Below are 19,159 nucleotides of genomic sequence, written 5' to 3'. Positions count from 1 at the left end.
ATGAAAACATTCCTTCGCACTGTTACCTTCAGGGCCGGTTAGCTCAGTTGGTTAGAGCGTGGTGCTAATGACACCAAGGTCGCGGGTTCGATCCCTGTACTGGCCACTGTAATTTTTTTTTTTTAGAAAGACAAATGTCATGCATTAAAGTACAAGGTTGTTTATTAATGTAATTTACTGGTCTGATATTTGTACCAGGGTGGGGTTTGATAGTGCCATGTAACCCCCCTTCGCAATACCTGCCTCCTCCATGTTTTCAAGGGTCTCTGAAACTTCACTTTATGAAGCACTGTTTGAACCGGGTATGCCTCTGAAGAGCACACTTCCTCTCTGAGAGGTGCGGTTTCTCGGGTTCTCGTTGGTAATTCCAGTAGTCAAGAGAGATGGGTTATGTAGGCATCATTAAATCATATTGCATAATATATTGGTGCCCTTTATAATCGTTGCAGTCTCGTATTGTGTGGTTTACTGCATGTTTTGAGCACTTCGTCAACCAATGGTATGGTGTTCATACTTGAAAACATTACAAAACAAAAACAAATAATTACTTATAGTGATATGCATTTTTATTACCTATTTTTTCAATGTTCCTATTCATATGGCAAGTTTTATTCACCTTCAATAATGATAATGCCGAGACCATTGCATTGTAAATGCTTGTTTTTTATTATTTTCATTCTCCTGAACCTCCCTCCTCCCTGCCTCACCACCCCTTATCGGTGCCAGCCACCAATTAACCCTAGGGATTTAAGTGGGGAGGGTCTACTTTTAAAACAGGTCCCTATAGGGCTATATATTCATGTCTTTAACTGTACAAACAAAATCACTGATTGCATTTTTTACAATAATTGCAAAACCTCTCAAGGTAATCCATGTCAGTGATACAGTCCCTATTAACATTTAATGGTGTACTTCATCTTGCATTCTCTAAGAATATCTGTTTTTCCCAGATGCTGAATCTTTGTTGTTCATTTCATGCAATATAAGGGCGCACTAAGTCAGATCCAGGTGTCTGGCTGAGCCCAGGGTGTAAACGGGTGTTCATAACAGAGCACAATTGGGATTTCTGGAGTTAAGGTAGATGGCAGTCTGAGTTTCACACAGTGCCTGTCACTGGGTCATAAAGGAGTTCAGACTACATACTTATTCAATTCTTGGCCTCTCTGTAGCGTGAACAGAACAATGTTCACTTGTGTGACAATTTGTGTCACTTATTAAATTGTTGGAAAGTGTGTAAAGGAGGTACACAGCTGTCAAAATATGGATGGTGCCAAAAGAAAAGAAAGTGCAGTTGTTAAAGGCGAGTCAGTGAGTTACGTGTGGGGGAGATGAAAAGAAATACATTCAGAAAGAAAAGGGAGAGAGTGATTAACAGGCTTAGATATTCCAGAGCTAAGTGGTCTGATGGGGAGTATTAGAGAAATTCAGGCACACCAAAGACCACTACCCATTCCACAGATGTTAGTAATGTTTAATTCGCAGTCTCACATTTTCAGAATTGAAACCATTTCAATGCTAATTATTCACAACAAAATCAATGTATGTTGTTACTTCAATTTGATTCAATTAAATATCTTTATTCGTTCTAATTAAAACAGACCATAAAAGTACATAAAAAATTACACGTATCCACAGTCTCACAAAAAGTGAAAGATAATCTTGCATTCAATTAGGAACAGTTAAAAAGTACATGTGCATAAAATTAAAACTCCACATTACATCAAATAGCCATACTTCTAAAGAGCAAAAAGTGCAAATCGCAATCAAGTTTTGAGGCAACAATACACTTGTATGAATTGGCCAAGAATAAAAGAAAATACGAGAGAAGGAGGGAGAAGAAAAAGATCAAATAGTGTCCGTTATGTGCTCCTTCTATCCCCCATAATTAGGCCAGAACACCTCAGCCAGACTCCACCTGCTAACCCACGTCACACATGTAATTCAGAAGATTAACCTATTATAGTTTTTCTAGCCCTAATGCCTGCTTTCAAAAAAGCACAGACAGAGTAAGAGATGTCATTGTTGTCACTTATTTATTAGATACTACTAACAAGCGCTGGCAAAGCTATTAGCACTACCTTGATTTAAGTATATGTCTCTGTCATGTTATATGATGATGTCTATTTGTAGAGCGCGTGGCTGCTTCTAATGAAACATCCTAGTGCTAGGATGTTTATGTCTGAGGGCAACCTTAATGCAGCGAGATAGATGAAAAGACTGGAATTAATTAAAGAGCTAGGTTTTTGTTGCCTTTTAATGGCTGCTTCTGAAGTGCTTTTTATAAAACTCAATGACATGCTATTCCTGATCTTTGAGGCGAGCTATCTAAGAGAACTACATCCTGTTCTTGCTTTATTGATGCTGGGTACAGCTACCAACCGAAAATCACAGAATCTTTGTGATCTTGAAGGCTTGTAAGATTTTAGTAAACTCGGAAGATAGCATGGACTAAGGCTAGGAAGTGCCCTATAAATATAGCACATGCTATGAATTTGATCTGCTTGCTCATCAGCAGCCAATGCAATTCTGCTGTGCCTGACGTGGTGCACGAGAATTTAGGTATGTTCAGTAACAGCCAGACTGCTGTATTTTGAATCTTCTGTAAGTGATATAGCCTTGTCTCAGAGAGACCCAAGTGGAGTATATAGCTTTAGTCCAGTTACGAGGTTACCAAAGTCTGAAATACAGTTTTCTGAGCTGAATGGGAAAAGGCCTAATACTTTCTTCAGGCATCTTAGCCTCCTGAAACATTTAGCTGAGAGCGACTTAGTATGATCATCAAAAGTAAGGGTCTCCTCTAGTCAAATTCCTAGATATTTTACTCTGGGCTTTGAATATGGGAAAAGGCACAAAAGGTCAGGCCACCAGGCGTGGGACAAGATGTTGGCCTGGTTTCCCAGTGCCATGACCTCTGTTTTCTTCCCATTATGCTTCAAACAATTCCTTCCCATCCAGTTAGCCAACTTCTCAAGACAAAGATGCAATTGAGGGGCTCTCTTGCTAGGGTTTTGAGAGAGGGTAATAATCAGCTGCATCAGCTGCATATCGTCCCCATATGAAATTAGAGAAAATCTGACTAAGTCTGGTGGTGAACTCCACTCCAATCGTGGAGTTTGCAGAGTTGTCTGCACTCCATGTTACTCGGAGCTTGTGGAGTTCCCAAAAACTCTGCTTCGTGTAGCGGAGTGGAGTTTGTTTTCTTGCTCGCATTCGTCAACGTGAAGTTGGCTAACATGAGTGTGGAAAATCCACCTCCCGGCGTATTTTTCCTTGTTCTTGATCGTCAACATTAAGTTGGCGAGTGCGAGCATGGGAAATCAACCTCCTGGCGAGATTTCTCAACGGGGACGGTCAGATTTCTCATTGCAAGTTGTCGCATATGCTCGCGACCGCTCAAGTTGAGAAACCGTCCATTCGTGTTGAGAAAGCTGCAGCTCGAGTACAAACCTACTTGAGCAACAGAAAGGAAGCAGCGCCCGCTTGCGTTGTGCATGGTGCCGTTCACAGGGATTGCACAGTGCGGGCAATCACCTGACACTGAAAATCACCACGAACTGCATTCATCTAATGCACTCCGCTGCTCATGGAGCTCCGCCACGCACTCCGCCCAGGCTTACCATAGACTGAATATACACATTAAAAAGAGTGGTGCTCAAGAACGAACCAAGAGGAACACCTTGCTGCAGTGAAAAGATATTATAGAATATCTTGAAATGATCTGCCTTGCAAAAGTGAAGAAAGCCAGGATAGAGCCTCATTGCAGATCCCACACTCAAAAAGTTTCCTTCAAAAGGATATTATGTAAGACCAAATCAGAGACCACGCTTACGTCAACCAGAATAAATGCTGCTGACCCTCTTTGATCTAAAATTTACCATAAATTTTCCATAGCCACAAGCGGCTGCTAACGGACAGCTGTGGTGGGGCAGGGGGGAATAACAAAAGACATCTGAAATGAAGGGATGGCCGCCTCTCCTCCATCCTCTTCATCTTATGGTCCCAGTGTCGGCCGTCAGCAGCAGGAAGCACCCAAGCAGCAGGCTCTCCTGACCCAATCACAATGCTGCATTGCAGTGTTGCAATTAGTTCCCCATAGCCAATCATAACGCTTCAATGCAGTGTTGTGATTGGTCTGAGCACCGTGGTTCAGCACTCAGACGGGTACAGTGAGGCTTTGCATTCTCCTCACCAGGGTGTGTACTGCAGCCTGGTGGGGAACATGCTAAGTGCGCAGGACTACTTGGTTGGCAAGCAGTCATGCACACATGGGGAGTGCAAACCATTCCTCCCCCTGAGCTGCCAGCCATGCCCCGCGAGCCACTGACTTCCAAAGGAAAAATACAATCATAAAAAGGATAGTTATTATCATTGTATTTTTCCTTTGGTGCAGTGGGCGATGCTCCTCTGCCTAAGCGGAGGAGCCGCCACTGTTCATAGCAAAAAAAAAAGCAGATTTGGTGCTACAGGAGGGGCGAAAGTCTGAGTGTAATGGATAAGGAACGTTATTAATTTCTAAGAAATCAGAAACTATCTTGAATGAAAATAGTGGCAACGAGACTGGAGGAGAATTCTATGACTTCAAGGAGTCTAACATATGCTTTTTTTTAAAGAGGAATCACCACTGCATGTTTCTAAGCCTGAGGAACAGACCCGAAGGTGATTGATATATTCAGTAACTCACCAACATCAGATAAATGGAGGCAGAGTCACATTCCAGAATGTAAGGAGATGCAGAATCTGAAGTAGAACCTGAAGGTATTGACCAGGTCTTCAGAAACAGGTAGTTGCTTGCCTCCCCATCAAACGTGGCATATATCTTGTTTACTTTTGGAAAAAAGAAAGAGGTGAAATCATTGCGACTGTCAAGTGAGGTTGGGGCTGAAGGAGTGACTGATGATGAGCCTGTCAGGGATTTGACTACTACAAAAAATCTCTCTCAAAGAGTTGGCAGCTTTCTGAATTTTTTCAGCAAAATACATCTTGCTGGTTTGCCTAACCAATTTCAGGTCACGTTTAAGGGCTTCCGCATATTCCAGTCTACTTGCTGCTTCATAGGCTTTATGCCATAACTGTTCCACAGCATGACATTTTTCTACATTAGTAATAAGTTATCATTAAACACGGTGGCTGAAGGTTTCGATCTAGATGAAAACAGCACGGTCAGTGGAATTGTTTTATCCAAAACGCCTGCAATCCACCTGTCAACTTCCAGATTGGCTTCAGCCACATTGTTGAACAAGCTGTGTTCAGGTGCATCTAGAAGTTGGCAGAAGAGGTCAGGAGAGAGCTTTGACCATCTGCTAGCCAATGTAGGCATCCACTAATTTTAATACCTGCCACAAATAAAGGGATGGTAAAATGGTCTGAAATCATTGGAGTAGGTTCCTCAATTTCCAAATTATCTAATGTAGAAAAAACTGAGTCCAAAATGTGGCCCACAGAATGTGTTGGATGCGCTACTCGCTGTCTGAGTTGTATACTTTACAAGTCACCTACCAGAGTCCTTACTGCAGAACAGATGATATTATCAAAATGTTAATTAAAATATCCTAACATCGTAAAATTTGAATAATTTAAAGCAAATGGAGGGATTTGCTCTGATAAAGAAATTTGATCCAGTCCCTGGTGGGTGATAAATCAGAACTCCTGGGAAAGAGAAGTTACTGGATAATTTAAGTAAACGATACAGCTTCACATCCTATAATATTGAATTCTAAAATTGAGCATTTCACATCAGATTTGCATATAATAGCAAGCCCTCCTCCCTTTTTGTCCTGATGATCCTGTTTGACAATAAGATAGTCCTGTGAAAGAGCTAGCACAATATCATATGTGTAGTTTATATGTCTAGATGTATTAGCAGAAAACTCACAAGAATTCACTCAGACCCTGGTCAGGGGCATGTCAGGTGAAGCACGAGATTTTAGTTAACATATTTTAAGCCATGCTTTAATCACATGGGGCATGTCTCCCAAGAAGGATTCATAGTAATGCGTCTTTAGCTACTTCCCTTTTAAAGCCCCCCTCCACCCACACACTTTTTATCCCATGTAAAGCACTATTTAATTTCCAGGGAAGGGTTAGACAATCAAAGCTCAGTCTGCATTGGACTGGAAGGGATAAAAATAAGAAGAGAAAATATACATTGCTGTTGATATATTACATCCTCAGTTGTCTCTGTAAAGTTCAATACACCACTAACACAGGCTGATGTTTTGAGTTTTGTCTTGTGCAGGGAGAAACCATTTCAGGGGGATTTACAACTGTAATCATCAGGACGCTTTCACAAAACACAGGCCATCAGAACCTGGACACAGGAACATTTCCGAACCCAGAACCGAGGGAAAACCAGGCTTAATTAGTGCATCTGGTAGATGGTGGTGTGCATTAATCTAATGTTGAGGGACTGGGCTTTATTCTTCATCATGTTACTACGACCCAGGGCTGGAGACAAAGATAGCAAAGGAAAAAAAAGGTGGAATAGAAAAAATAGAAAAATAAAAGAAGAAACAAGAATGAAAAATAACCATCAAGAGTGAAAACAAAGGATAGGAAGTGTAGAGTGGTGGAAGATAGAGGCATGAGGTAGTCTGAGGTATGTGCCATAGCATGTAATGAAAGCTTCCAGTTTTCCGTTTTTACTGATTTTAACAGATAAATACAGACAGAAAACAATGTCTTTCTTGTCTGTATTTATTTTTAAAAGTGGAAAAATACGGAAAAGTGTGCTTCTTGTGGGTGACTCTCCATGCTGTCTTTCATGAATTTCAGCCAACAGCTAAGCAGATAGATAGCATGTAGAGTTAAAAAACAGGATGAGATTCCCTTCAATACAGGCATATCTTATCATATACTTGCAGTATAACACTAATATGCACCTGTGAGTGTAGTGTTTTGCTAGACTTGTCTGCTTAATTTGCTAAAACGTGACAGGCATCCATGTATGAGTGCACATGCAAGAGAGTAAATAAACATGGACATATACCATTTTACTGCTCCATTTATTCTTAAAAACAAAAAATGACGGAAATGTTAAGAAAATAAATACCATAAAGCCGGGAGCCCTACATATAATGCACTTTTAATAAATCAGTGTATCCCATTCCACAAACTCTAAATCAAGCCCTTAGAATTTGTCAAGCCCCCCATTGGCAGCACCGGTGGAAGGCTTCTAAGTAAGAGGCCAGGCCCATGCCTATCCATCTGTACATATATTGCAAATTAGGCACTGGCGAAGAGCAATTATAAGACAGATTTCTCTGTTACTAGCTACTGTGTGGTGATTAGTGGGTACAACTACCCTTCTGGATTTCACCAGAGAATGGTGCAATGTAGTGAATAATCCTTTCTTGTAAATGAACAACTGAATTGGGTGTGTGTAATTTTTAAATGAACAACTGAATTGGGTGCAATGAACTGGAAATGCCAGGGACTCTTGGGCAGTAGTGTCAAAACTGCCTTACAGAATCTTGAAGAGGAGAACCTAACCTTTAGCAGCAGCAGCACCCTGGAGCATTGCGGGGCACACCTGACATACATGTTTGTTGGTGCACTGGCACATTCATCAATACATTTGCACCTACAGCAACTGTCTGTGGCATAGTGAGCAACATCCCTCTTATCTTCAGCAGCACCAGTGGCATCTTGGGCACCATCCCCGGCATCACACTTACCATAATGCGACAGAAGAACCACTGCACAATGCGATAAGTTGTGTCTTACTGGCATGCCGAATGACATACCAGGAACTGGCCTAATGCAACTGGAAGCCCTTTTGCATGTAAAGCAACTTTTGATTTTCTTAGAAACACCTGGGAATGCAGCAATCTAATGATACAATCAGGCCCCAGCATGGTGCACAGTACTCTGATGATATTAACAGCACATTATAATGTTCATGCAGCACACTAGCATACAAAGGCACCCTTTATGGCGATATTTTACTGCCACAGAAACTTTAATTGGCTGTACATAAACACAGATACAGTAATGTGCATTATATATCCTGGCACAATAACTAAAACTGGCATTACATTTCCCTGTGCTGGATTGATCATGGGTATTTATTAAATACATAACACATATATAAACTTGACGCTATTTCTCTTTCGGGAAAATGTCTCTGTGTTTTGCATCCAGTGTTTCTAACAGCACACAATTTTACAGTAGCGGCTCATGGAGGGAGTGGTGCAGGGCGGTGGGGAAGGGCTGGAGAAGGGATGGGTAGGGGGTAGTAAACTATGGAATATGGCTGAAAAGAGTTAAGTACCTAAATAAAGAAATAAAACTAATTATATTGCGCGCGCTGCATTTCCAAATGCGATGCAGCGCGCGCAAATAAAATGTGTTTTATTTATATATTTAGTTACTCAACTCTGTTCGGCCGTATACCGTAGTTTACTACCCCCCACCCTGCCCCTCCCCCGCTCCACCACCCCACAGCACTCCCTCCACGAGCTGCTCCAGCAATTTTATGATGACCGTAGCCACATTCCTAACTTCATAGGATTTGGGTAGGCATACTAGGATGTTCCTGGGGTCAAATGTGAACCCAGTTTTGTGTTGTGTTAAAAAGGACCAAAGTTTCAAGCCCTGACAGCAGCCCAGTTGTGCCAGCAAAAAGATGAGAGTCCAGGCCTCTGGCCTGCAATGAGCCCCAGCAGTTTTTCTTTTCTTTTTTTGCCAGCATAGATGTAATTGGTCCAGGACTAGACCAATCAAATCACCGCATTTGGCATCACACTTCTTCAATGCTTCATTTATTTGATGTATAAACTGCAAAGCGGTGGCAGGCTCGTCTCGTGACGATGAGCCAAACCTCCAGCTGCCTCACAATATTCCGATTTGGCAGCAGGGTTGGATTGGGATTAAAAATTGCCCAGGGCATGCTAAAAAAGTGGCTCACATTTGATATTGCCTTTCCACAAAACACTGCTTCGGCAAAATTGTATTAAAAAAAAGAAGAAAGGGGGCTTTGGGGGAAGGTGCGGGAGGCCACTCAAGCACCTACTGGTCCGCTGGGCCTGGCGGCATCCGAACGACGCACAAACCGCCAAAATACCCCCCCCCCCCAAAATGCGATGCAGTGCGCGCTACGAAATTCGTTTTATCAATTAAATTGTTTACTTACCTCCAATTATCCATATTCCGTTTTTTAGCACCCCCGCCCCGCCTTCCTGCCCCACCGTTATTCCCTCCGCGGGCCGTGGCTGCAAATAACCATTGACAAAACTAATAGTCCTTACTTTTTGTAGCTATGATGTTACTTGTATCACATATTTGGATGCAATGATAGAAACAGCAAAATACAAGTCGGGCGGCACTCTAAGCTAAACTCAGATTTTTAGCGTGTTTAAAAGCCACGCTCCTAATTATACTGGCCACACCCCTCTGAGAGACACCCCCCTCCCCCGTTTTTTCATCCCACTTAAAGCCATGGATACCGGCCCCTCGGGCATTGACGGGGTCCGCGTTACCAATCCGACCCTGCTTGGCAGCCCGGTGTTAGTCCTCTCATGGAGTTATTTTAATGGCCAAGGCCTGCCGTTCCAGGGCTTTAAATCGCGTCTGAATGACGTGGACGCAAAGTGAATCTTCCAGAATTGGATGATCTCAAACGGCGGCAGCTGTGGCCTCCCTGGCTGCAGACTCTCATATCATGCCACTTAATAAGACGGCGAGCAATGAAAAGTCCTTGTTCCTGGTGCCAGAAGTGCGCTGCCTGTCTCGTGCGCCTACCATAGATCTTTTGTCTCTCCCCATCTGCAAACATGAATAGCAGCGTGGGGTGATTTACGACACCGGCAATGCAATCATAAAATGTGACAGCCCCTCCAACAAGGCGCCTTGGCTTTTTATTTCTCGCATTAAAAACAAATGGCAATTTTTGATGGAATGGGACTCTGCCGCCTGCGCCCGCCCCACACACACACACACATAGAGGAGGGCACGCTCAAAGGCGTGCCCACATTCATGCCCCCCTCCCCCCCACACACACGCACGCTCCCAGCTTACCCTAGGCCCCTGAATTACAAGGGAAATAACATATCTGCTACATAAATTAACCACAAACGTTATCACAATTCTTCAACAGAGACGTTCAAAAACGCAGTTATGCAAATGTATTATCCCACAACATGCCATTTGAGAGAAACGCATAGAAAGAATGCATAGAAATAAACCATCGCATGCCAAAAAGAGGTAGATGGAAAGAAAAAGCTATGAATATAACAGGCTCAGGAAGATACTCGCACAATGCGTTCACACAAAGGGCATTAGCAACAAGAGACCGGAACAAACGCACAGCAGCATACAACTAGAAAGGAGAACACTAAACATGGCCGGAAATAAAAGCATCAATAAACATGTAGGCTCACTTCTACAGAATGAGCATAAAAAGTCAAAAAGTCAAAAATTACTTACACTTCTTTACACTAGGTTTGCATCCAAAAGTAACCCAAGCCCGGATCAAAGGGATGTACGGGGATTTACTTTCCAACACAAATGGTAAAGTTTCCTAAAGTAACACAAAATAATTATATTATGCTATTTTGCATCAAGGGGGAGTTCCATGGGTGGTAATGGATGTTCCCATAAAATCATTCATCCCCATATGATTTGACGCATAGCCCTATCTTCTAAAAAGGCTGACAGCACTTTGTACCAAAAGTTACACCTCTTTCTGGCAGGAGTAAGGTTTGAGAACTTTATGTGCTGCATTCTCAGCACAAATAAAAAATCTCGGAAAGTATACAAATTTATGGATAGGTCTAAGGTAACAGATATCGTCTAAGGATGGTTCTTGTACTGGAAGGGTCTGCTTCCAAAGCAAAAACCAATGCTTGACCACACATACAGACCCTTGAACTAAGGTTCACAGGTGTGTGCGTTTGCACAAGGCAGCCAAGCGTGCTCAAGAATGGGGGAGAAAAAACAGTGCCATATCTTAGTAAATATGTCACAGTTTTTCTCTTTAACTTTGATGCAAAGCATTGCTTCAACTTTGGTTTCTGCGCTGTGCTGCATCCTGCCTAAGGTTAGTAAATGTGGTTCTTAGATCCTAGAGATGAAGAGACATTGAGAGGAGAATAATCTGTTACAGCCCCTTAGTAACAATATGGGAAATACAAGACACCATCAAACATAGAGGCCTGGATGAAATAGAAGCCGAAGGAGACTGGGTGTGAGAAGTTACTGTGTGTTGGTAGCTTTTCCTGCGACTTTACATTCACATATGGAATGTCTGAGATGTAATATTGAAAAATTCATGAACCTATTGTTAAGTAAAACAGGAGTTTCAATATTGCACTGAAAAAACCCACAAAGAAAAAAAAGTGCAATTGAGCGACTGGCATATGCAAACATCCCGAATGAAAAAATCTAACACCCTTGAATGGTTCATATTTTTATTTTAAAAGTTTGCAGTGCAGTAGAACGTACTAGCATTCTTTATTATGGGTTTGCAACATGTCTACACATCACAGTGAGGATCTTACACTGACTTCCATTAAGGGTTAATATTCTACTTTAACCCCAAGTCTACTAGAATTGCCAAGAAAGGATATTAAATTAGATAGAAAGAAATTAGATAGAAAGAAAAACTTTGAAATTATGGATACATTCTAGTGTAGGGATGCCGCAAAATACTGTGGAAATGGCCCCCATGGTGATTGGGAGTTGCTAAAATGAATGCCTCCAACTACATTGCGATGTTACTTTGGTCCTTTAGTGATGTTATAAACATACAGACACACACGTCTCTCGCTTTCTCTTTCTCTCTTTATGAATCCCTCTCACTCTCTCTTTCTCAGCAGGCAAGGAGAGATTCCAGATGATTGACAGGTGTGCCATGTGACTTTTAAACAACCTTTCAACAAAATCTTCTCTTTTCAGAAAAGGGATCCCCAAAAGTTAGGGGATTAGGCGCTAGTAGAGGTCAGGGCTAAATGGTGGCTGAGGAGAGGAGATTTGCTTTGAAGCTGATCTGGATGTATCGGGTTGAGTTGGGGGGACAAGCACAAGTTGCACAGATCTAGGATTCTGTATAAACTCAATTCTGAGGTACTTTAGTTTTAACAAAGCATGTTCCCAGGATTTGGAAACTTTTCAGGAGCCTATAGGAAAGGAGTGTATGTATGTATGTATGTATGTTTTGGATTTATATAGCGCTTATAACCCAGGGGTCTCTAAGCGCTTGCCTTGGGAACCCATCCTGGCTTTTCCCTGTGAGATAGCCCCTACGGGGCATCCCCAAGGTGAAAGCCAGGCATCCCGCCGCGGGGGGCCGATGTGGAGATTAAGCAAGCTATTGCCCAGAGTTGCAGAGTGTGAACCCATGATTAGGTCAGGCACCGAAGCGAGAATTATCGAGTCCGTGGACATTTGAGCTCAAGACCCTGCCGCGTCGGGAATTGAACCCTGGTCCGGTGTCTGACCTCTGCTTCAGGGTCTGCCTGCTCTAACCAGTGAGCCACACTTCTCCACCTGGGATTGGGTCTATCCGAGTCATTTGCCACTGGTGCTTGGGGACTTAATCTTACTACTGGATCAAAAAGTGGACACCAAGTACACCCAAGTAGCACTTGATTCTCAGGGTAGTGAGGTTGATTAGTCCAAGCTTATACAGGGTGATGGTGTGATATGAGCGATTCAAAACTCAGTAGAACATTTAACAGCGATTAACAAATCACTGTCCAGCCTGTACCTTAGTTTACAATATATATATATATATATATAGCACCAATAATCAAAGTTTGGAAAACAGCAACTGCTATATTTGCAGTGATGCAGTCCCTTATGTTGCTACCTCATACAACACTATACAGTCCACCTTTGACCCAACAGTGCTGAATATTGTTAACAGTTACTGTAGAGAAGATGTAACATTCTGTTGTCTGAAGCAGATCTTCACACTGAAGAGAATGTAACCTACTTCATTTCTAATTGCATATTTCCTAGCTACTTTTATCTGCTTGTTGTATGTGTTTACCTGATAATTTAGATGGAGGGCCAGTTTTATCCTTTCTTACTTCCGTTTGTTTGGATGAGAGGTCAAAAATCAACAGCTTGCTTTGGTGAATTTGAGACAGGTGTGCATTCTGATCAGAGTAATGCAGGGGAGCGTTCTCCTTCCCAGCGATAGGAAATTCACCCACACTGCTGAGGAACAAAGGGAGAAAGAAGCCAGGGACTTTTTTATGATTGCCAATGCTTCATCAAAAATAATGGACTGGTTCATCCTTTAAAATATTCTGATTACTCATCTTCAAGGAAGGACTCTGCCGAAATGCAATAGGAGGGAAGATTTTCCTTCCAGCGCTTGCACTGAAAATCCCTGCCTGCCTGCTTGTCTGAACACTGAAGAGAGATGACTCTAGTGGTCTTGAAATTGTGCTTGAACATTTTGTTCCAGTGCTGATTAAGACAGCCTTCTGTTTACATATAGGACAGAACAGAATCAGGATCTGCCATAGAAGCGTTTTCCCCTGCAGAACTCCTACTAGAGAATGTGAACTGTAGACAAAGGGCCGAACATATAATGCATGTTTCTGGTGGCTGCAAATCGGGCTGTGCGCGACCAGAAGAATGCTTTTTCAAATGTACAAAAATGCAAAATGCGATTCGGAAAGCTGTTACCCAATCACATTTTGCATTTGCGATATGGTATTTGGAAGGGACGTGTTTAGGGTGTCCCTTCCAAGTACTGAATTGGTATTGGTGTATGGCCAAAATATCGAATTGAAAATGTTGAGTTGAAAAAATATTGAGATTTTAATATTGTGATATACAAATATCATGATGCATGAATATCATTGACAAGAATATCGATTTTTTAAGGTAAGTAATACCAAAGTCCAAAATATCCATATTGTTAATATTGTTTACAAAAATATGTATGTTGTTAATAATGTTTACAAAAATATTGTTAATATTGTGTTTTAAATATTTTTATATATTTTAGTGTATGTTTTCATTGTATATGTTTTAAACTGTTTGTATATTTATAGGTAATGTTTTTTAATATAGTTTGAGAATTTGTAGTTATTTTTCTAACTTAATTTATTTTGTGTTGTAATTTTAATTGCTGTAGCAGGTTGTGGGTTTTGCAGTGGTACAAGGTGAGAAGTAATTTATTCATCATTAATAATAATTAATTCGTAATCATTGTTAATTATTTAATTGATCATCAATTATGTAAATTGTACAATTATTTTATTTTTTCAGATACATTGTAGGTATCGGTTATGGGGTTTGTAGGGGTATAGGATGGGAAGTAAATTAATTATAATGAATTAATAATTATATTTTGAATTATAATTAACTATCTAATTGACAACCAAATATATTAATTGTGTAATTTATTTGTTAAGTTATGTTTTAGGTGCAGGTTGTGGGGTCTTCAGGGCACAAGAGGACCTTATCGCCCCACCAGCAGTGCGCCACAAGTCGTGTTTGCAGAGTGGTCTAAAAAGGGGCGTGGCCTTGGACCACCTCTCTGCAATCCAGCTGTGTGGCATGTACTGGAGATACCTCGTGGGCTAGTTTTCCCTCAGGCACACTCAGTATTCAAGGGGACTTAATCCCCCAACTTACAATGTGCCAGGTGGCGTGTTTGCAGAGTGGTGCAGGGAGGGGGCAGGGCTTCCGGCGAGATGCCAGATTTTTAAAATGTATTTTTGTTCGAAGGGGGGCTCTGTGCCCCCTTCTTTTAATCTATTTTTAGGCCCTGGGGACAGCATCCCCCAGGGCCTGCCACATAAAAAAAAAAAAAGAAAACACTAAGGCGGCACCCCTCCTGAGGCTGATTTTGGCCCCGGGGACCCAATCCCCCGGGTCATTGCCTTGTTTTTTTCCGTATGTTATATGGGACGGGGGCCGTGTGGCCTCCCTTCCCTGTGCCACTTGTGGCCCCAGGGACCCATCACCTTGGGACTGGCCTTCCGTTTTTTAAATGGAATTACGGGAGGGCGGCCATGGCCACCCTTCATTTTTAATTATAGAGGAGAGGCATGTGGCCCTCTCCTCAGGTCACTATTGGCACCGGGGACCTTATCCCCCATGGCCCGGCTATTTTAAGAAAAAACATAAAGGGCAGTGGGGCCACTTCTGACCCTGGGGACCCCATCACCCGGGTCATTGCCTTGTTTTTTTCCGTATGTTATATGGGACGGGGGCCGTGTGGCCTCCCTTCCCTGTGCCACTTGTGGCCCCAGGGACCCATCACCTTGGGACTGGCCTTCCGTTTTTTAAATGGAATTACGGGAGGGCGGCCATGGCCACCCTTCATTTTTAATTATAGAGGGGAGGCATGTGGCCCTCTCCTCAGGCCACTATTGGCACCGGGGACCTTATCCCCCATGGCCCGGCTATTTTAAGAAAAAAAATAAAGGGCAGTGGGGCCACTTCTGACCCTGGGGACCCCATCCCCTGGGGTTGGCCTTTTGTTATGGGGACTGTGGGGGGAGCCCAAATGCCCCCACGGTCCCAACCGCTCCCCACCGCCTGCGGGAGCCAGCATTGCTTTTGCACAAAGGGAGCTGCTGACATGCAGCTCCCCTGGCGCGAAAGCAGTCCTGCTTTGCTTCATTGAAGCGAGAGCAGGTTTTCCGGTTCTCACTTCAATGAAGTAAAGCAGAGTTTGCTATGGCAGGGCGAGAGTTATGTCCCTGCCCTGCCATAGCTAACAGCAGTGTCCCGGGGGTGGGCACCCTGGGACATTGCAGGAGCCAGCCCTGGGGGTGGGGGTACCCGGGGCCATAAAGGGCTCCAGAAAGGGGGCCGTGTGGCACCCATCCCAGCATTTCAAAGCTCTACGGAGGTGGTGGTCCCCGAGGCCAGGTGTTCGCTACAGACCCCAACATTGAAATGAGTATGTGCCCCGGGGAGGTGGCAGTCCCCTGGGCTGCGGGGAGGGCCGCGTGCCCCTCGCATACAAATAAATAAGCCCCGTGGAGGTGGCAGTTCCCGGGGCAGCGTGGGGTGGGTTGGGACCTCCCCACGCATTTATTTTTAAAGCCCAGAGGAGGTGGCAGTCCCGGGAGCTGCGAAGGGGCTGCGTGCACCCACATACAATTAAATAAACCCCGGGAGGTGGCGGTCCCCGGGGCTGCGGAAGCCCCCACAAATTAGTTAGGCATTTCCCCGGGACCTGGCCCACGTGCGGGCTTATATAAAATGTAGCACACCGAGCGCGAATTTGGATGATTCCTTTTTATTAAAAAAAACTTTTTTGGGCCCTGGGGGGCAAAAGTTAGTTTATTGCAATGTAGCCATATATATATTCACTGAAAAAAACATAGGTTTCAGGGGTGTTATAGTTTGTTGCACATTTCACTTGTACAAAACCATAGAAATTCATCCGTTATAGTTAGTTCTGCTAACTATAACTCGCGCCCTCGCAATGCACTGATGATGATGTCACATATTACATCACTCATGACATGGTCAGTGACATCACTGATAACATCACTGATGACATCTCAAATGACAACACTGATGACATCACCGATGACATCATCCAGTGACTGTGTGTTTCTGTAAAGTTTAAATATGTTTAATATATATAGGGAAAAGCATATTAAAGAATGAGTGGGTGTATGTGTGACTGACTCTATAAGTGAGTGATTAAACGTATCTTACTGAATGCATGGGTTAGTGACTAAACTGTGTGAATATCTGTATCCATCTGTCTGTTGGTGTGTAACCGTCTATATGGGTTTGTGAATAGCTACATGAGTGTCTATATGTGTTACTGATTGGTTGTCTGAGTATCTGTATGGGTGCCTCAGTGTTTATGTGGGTGGGGTGTGTGTGACTCTGTGCATAGATATGTGAGTGGGTGATTCACTTGGTGCATGGTATCAAGAGTGCATCTGTGATGGACTGTATGGGTGGGTGAGTGTGTGTATGGGTGTGTTAGTGAGTGAATGTATATCTCAGTTGTACATGTGTGAGTAACTTCATATGTGAAAGGCAGTATATATGTGTGTTGGAGTATATAAATGGCTATAAGTTAGAGTGTGTGATTCTGATAGTGGATGTATGGATGACTGTGCTTGAATCAGTAATTGTATAAAAGCGTAAGAATGTGCTAGTATTTGTATGAGTGATTGAGCAGGTGTGTGTATAACTGTATAGGTGAGTAAATGGCAGTGTGATTAATGATTTGCATCACTGACTAGGTGTGTGAGTACCTCTATGGATGAGTGGTGGTGCTGTGAGTGTTTATATAGGTGTAGGAGTGCTTATATAGGTGTATGAGTGCATATGATAGTCCTGTACTGAGTGACCATTAGTATGAGTGACTGTAAGGGTGAGTGAGTGGATGTGTGTGTAAACTAAGAATCAGTGAGTGTGTATGTAGTTATTGCTGTTGGAGTGTCTATGGTTTTGAGAATGGCAGTCTGTAATTTAGAGTGGGTGTATCAAAGGTTATATTAGGGTGTGAGAAGATGCATCAATTTATCACATGGTTGATGTCTTCAGTGATGTCATTTGAGATGTCATCAGTGATGTCATTGACCATGTCACGAGTGATGTAATATGTGACATCATCAGCAGTGCATTGCGGGGGCGCGAGTTATAGTTAGCAGAACTAACTATAACGGATGAATTTCTATGGTTTTCTATGAGTGAAATGTCCAACTATAACACTGCTGAAACCTATGATTTTTTCTGTGAATTTCTAAGGTTTTTTAAATGCTAATTTCTAACTGTAACATGCCTGAAACCTTTGTTTTTTTCAGTGAATTTCAAAGGTATTTTAAATGCTAATTTCTAACTATAAAGTGCCTGAAAGCTATGGTTTTTTCAGTGAATTTCAAAGGTTTTTCAAATGCTAGTTTCTAACTATGCCTACAGAGGTAGGACATGTGAAGAAAGAAGAAATAATGCACAGAAAGAAGCAAATGAAATGCAGAAAGAAGCAACAGAAGTCTACAAAAATGAAGAAAAGTGCAGGAAGAAGCAAGACATGTGAAGAAAGAACCACCAGAGGAGCAGAAAGAGGCCTTGTTCCAAAATTATCCTGTGCCCACCACTTTTTCGGACGGGTACTGCTGTTGTAAATTGTCAGCGAGGGTTAGCAGAAGCCATCCTGTATTTAGAGGCTATCTTGCCCGTTTTGTGGAATCCATTTTGTATTTCTGTCAGCCATTTTGTATGCCATGTGCCACCTCGTGTTCACCATGTGCTCTGTCCTACCTTTCTGTTAACTGCTCTTAAAATCTGCCTAGAGATGAGATATATTTAGCATCTTCCACCTTCACACATGTTCAGTTGATCTTCCAGCTGTCTTTCTAGCTGCCACTAGAATGTAACTGTCAGGATGTGTTTGCCAAAAACAGCCACTGTTAGCTCCTCCCACTTGTTGACTGTGGATTTTCTGTATGACCACATATGTACCTAAAACCAGCATTTTGTATGTGTACCACCTTCATTTGAGCCCCTGTGTGGGTATAAAAGGACCAAGCTCCTTCCATTCAGTGTGCTACTTCAAGCATTACCGAAGGGTGCTGTGTGAATGTAGTTCCACCTCATGAGGTTTAATAAATCTTTGTTTGCTATTCCAGTTTCTGTGCCAACTTCTATCCTATTGGTCTGAGGACTCTGTGCAGAGAAGGGCGAACCCCTTGCACTGGTAGGCCTTGCTGAGGCTCACTACTACAAATTGGCGCCCAACGCGGGGCTCATTGGCGACTCAGATGCCCGAAGGACTGGTCAAAATGAAGGATTGGAATCTCGCTTTGGACGCAATTGCTGCCTGAGGAGACCCGAGTCTTGGCAACCACGGCGTTTTTCCTTTCTTTCTGATCTGACCAGCCAGGTGGTGCCGGTCCTCGACTGAGATCTCTTCTGTTGATTCCCCGTGCAGTGACCATTTGGTCGATTTGAGAACTTGGCAGTGGGAACATGGACACCATTTGATTGGTAAGAGTCGTTCTGCGGCACTTGCTGTTGGTTTTTGATGCCTTGGATTGGTAAGGTAGTTTAATAACACTTACTGTGACTTTTGATTTGAAGGATTGGCCAATATGTGTATTTGTTTGTAAGGTAAATATAAATTGCAATTAATATAGGCAGGTAATGAGGAGATTTTTCTCTATTTGAATTTGTTTGAATGACGCAACGTACGAAGAGTACCTTAAGCGCTACTTTGATT

This window comes from Lissotriton helveticus, chromosome 3_1, assembly GCF_964261635.1.
Source record: "Lissotriton helveticus chromosome 3_1, aLisHel1.1, whole genome shotgun sequence".
NCBI lineage: Eukaryota > Metazoa > Chordata > Amphibia > Caudata > Salamandridae > Lissotriton > Lissotriton helveticus.
The sequence above is the reverse complement of the archived record's forward strand: the minus strand, read 5'-3'. Positions refer to the sequence as shown.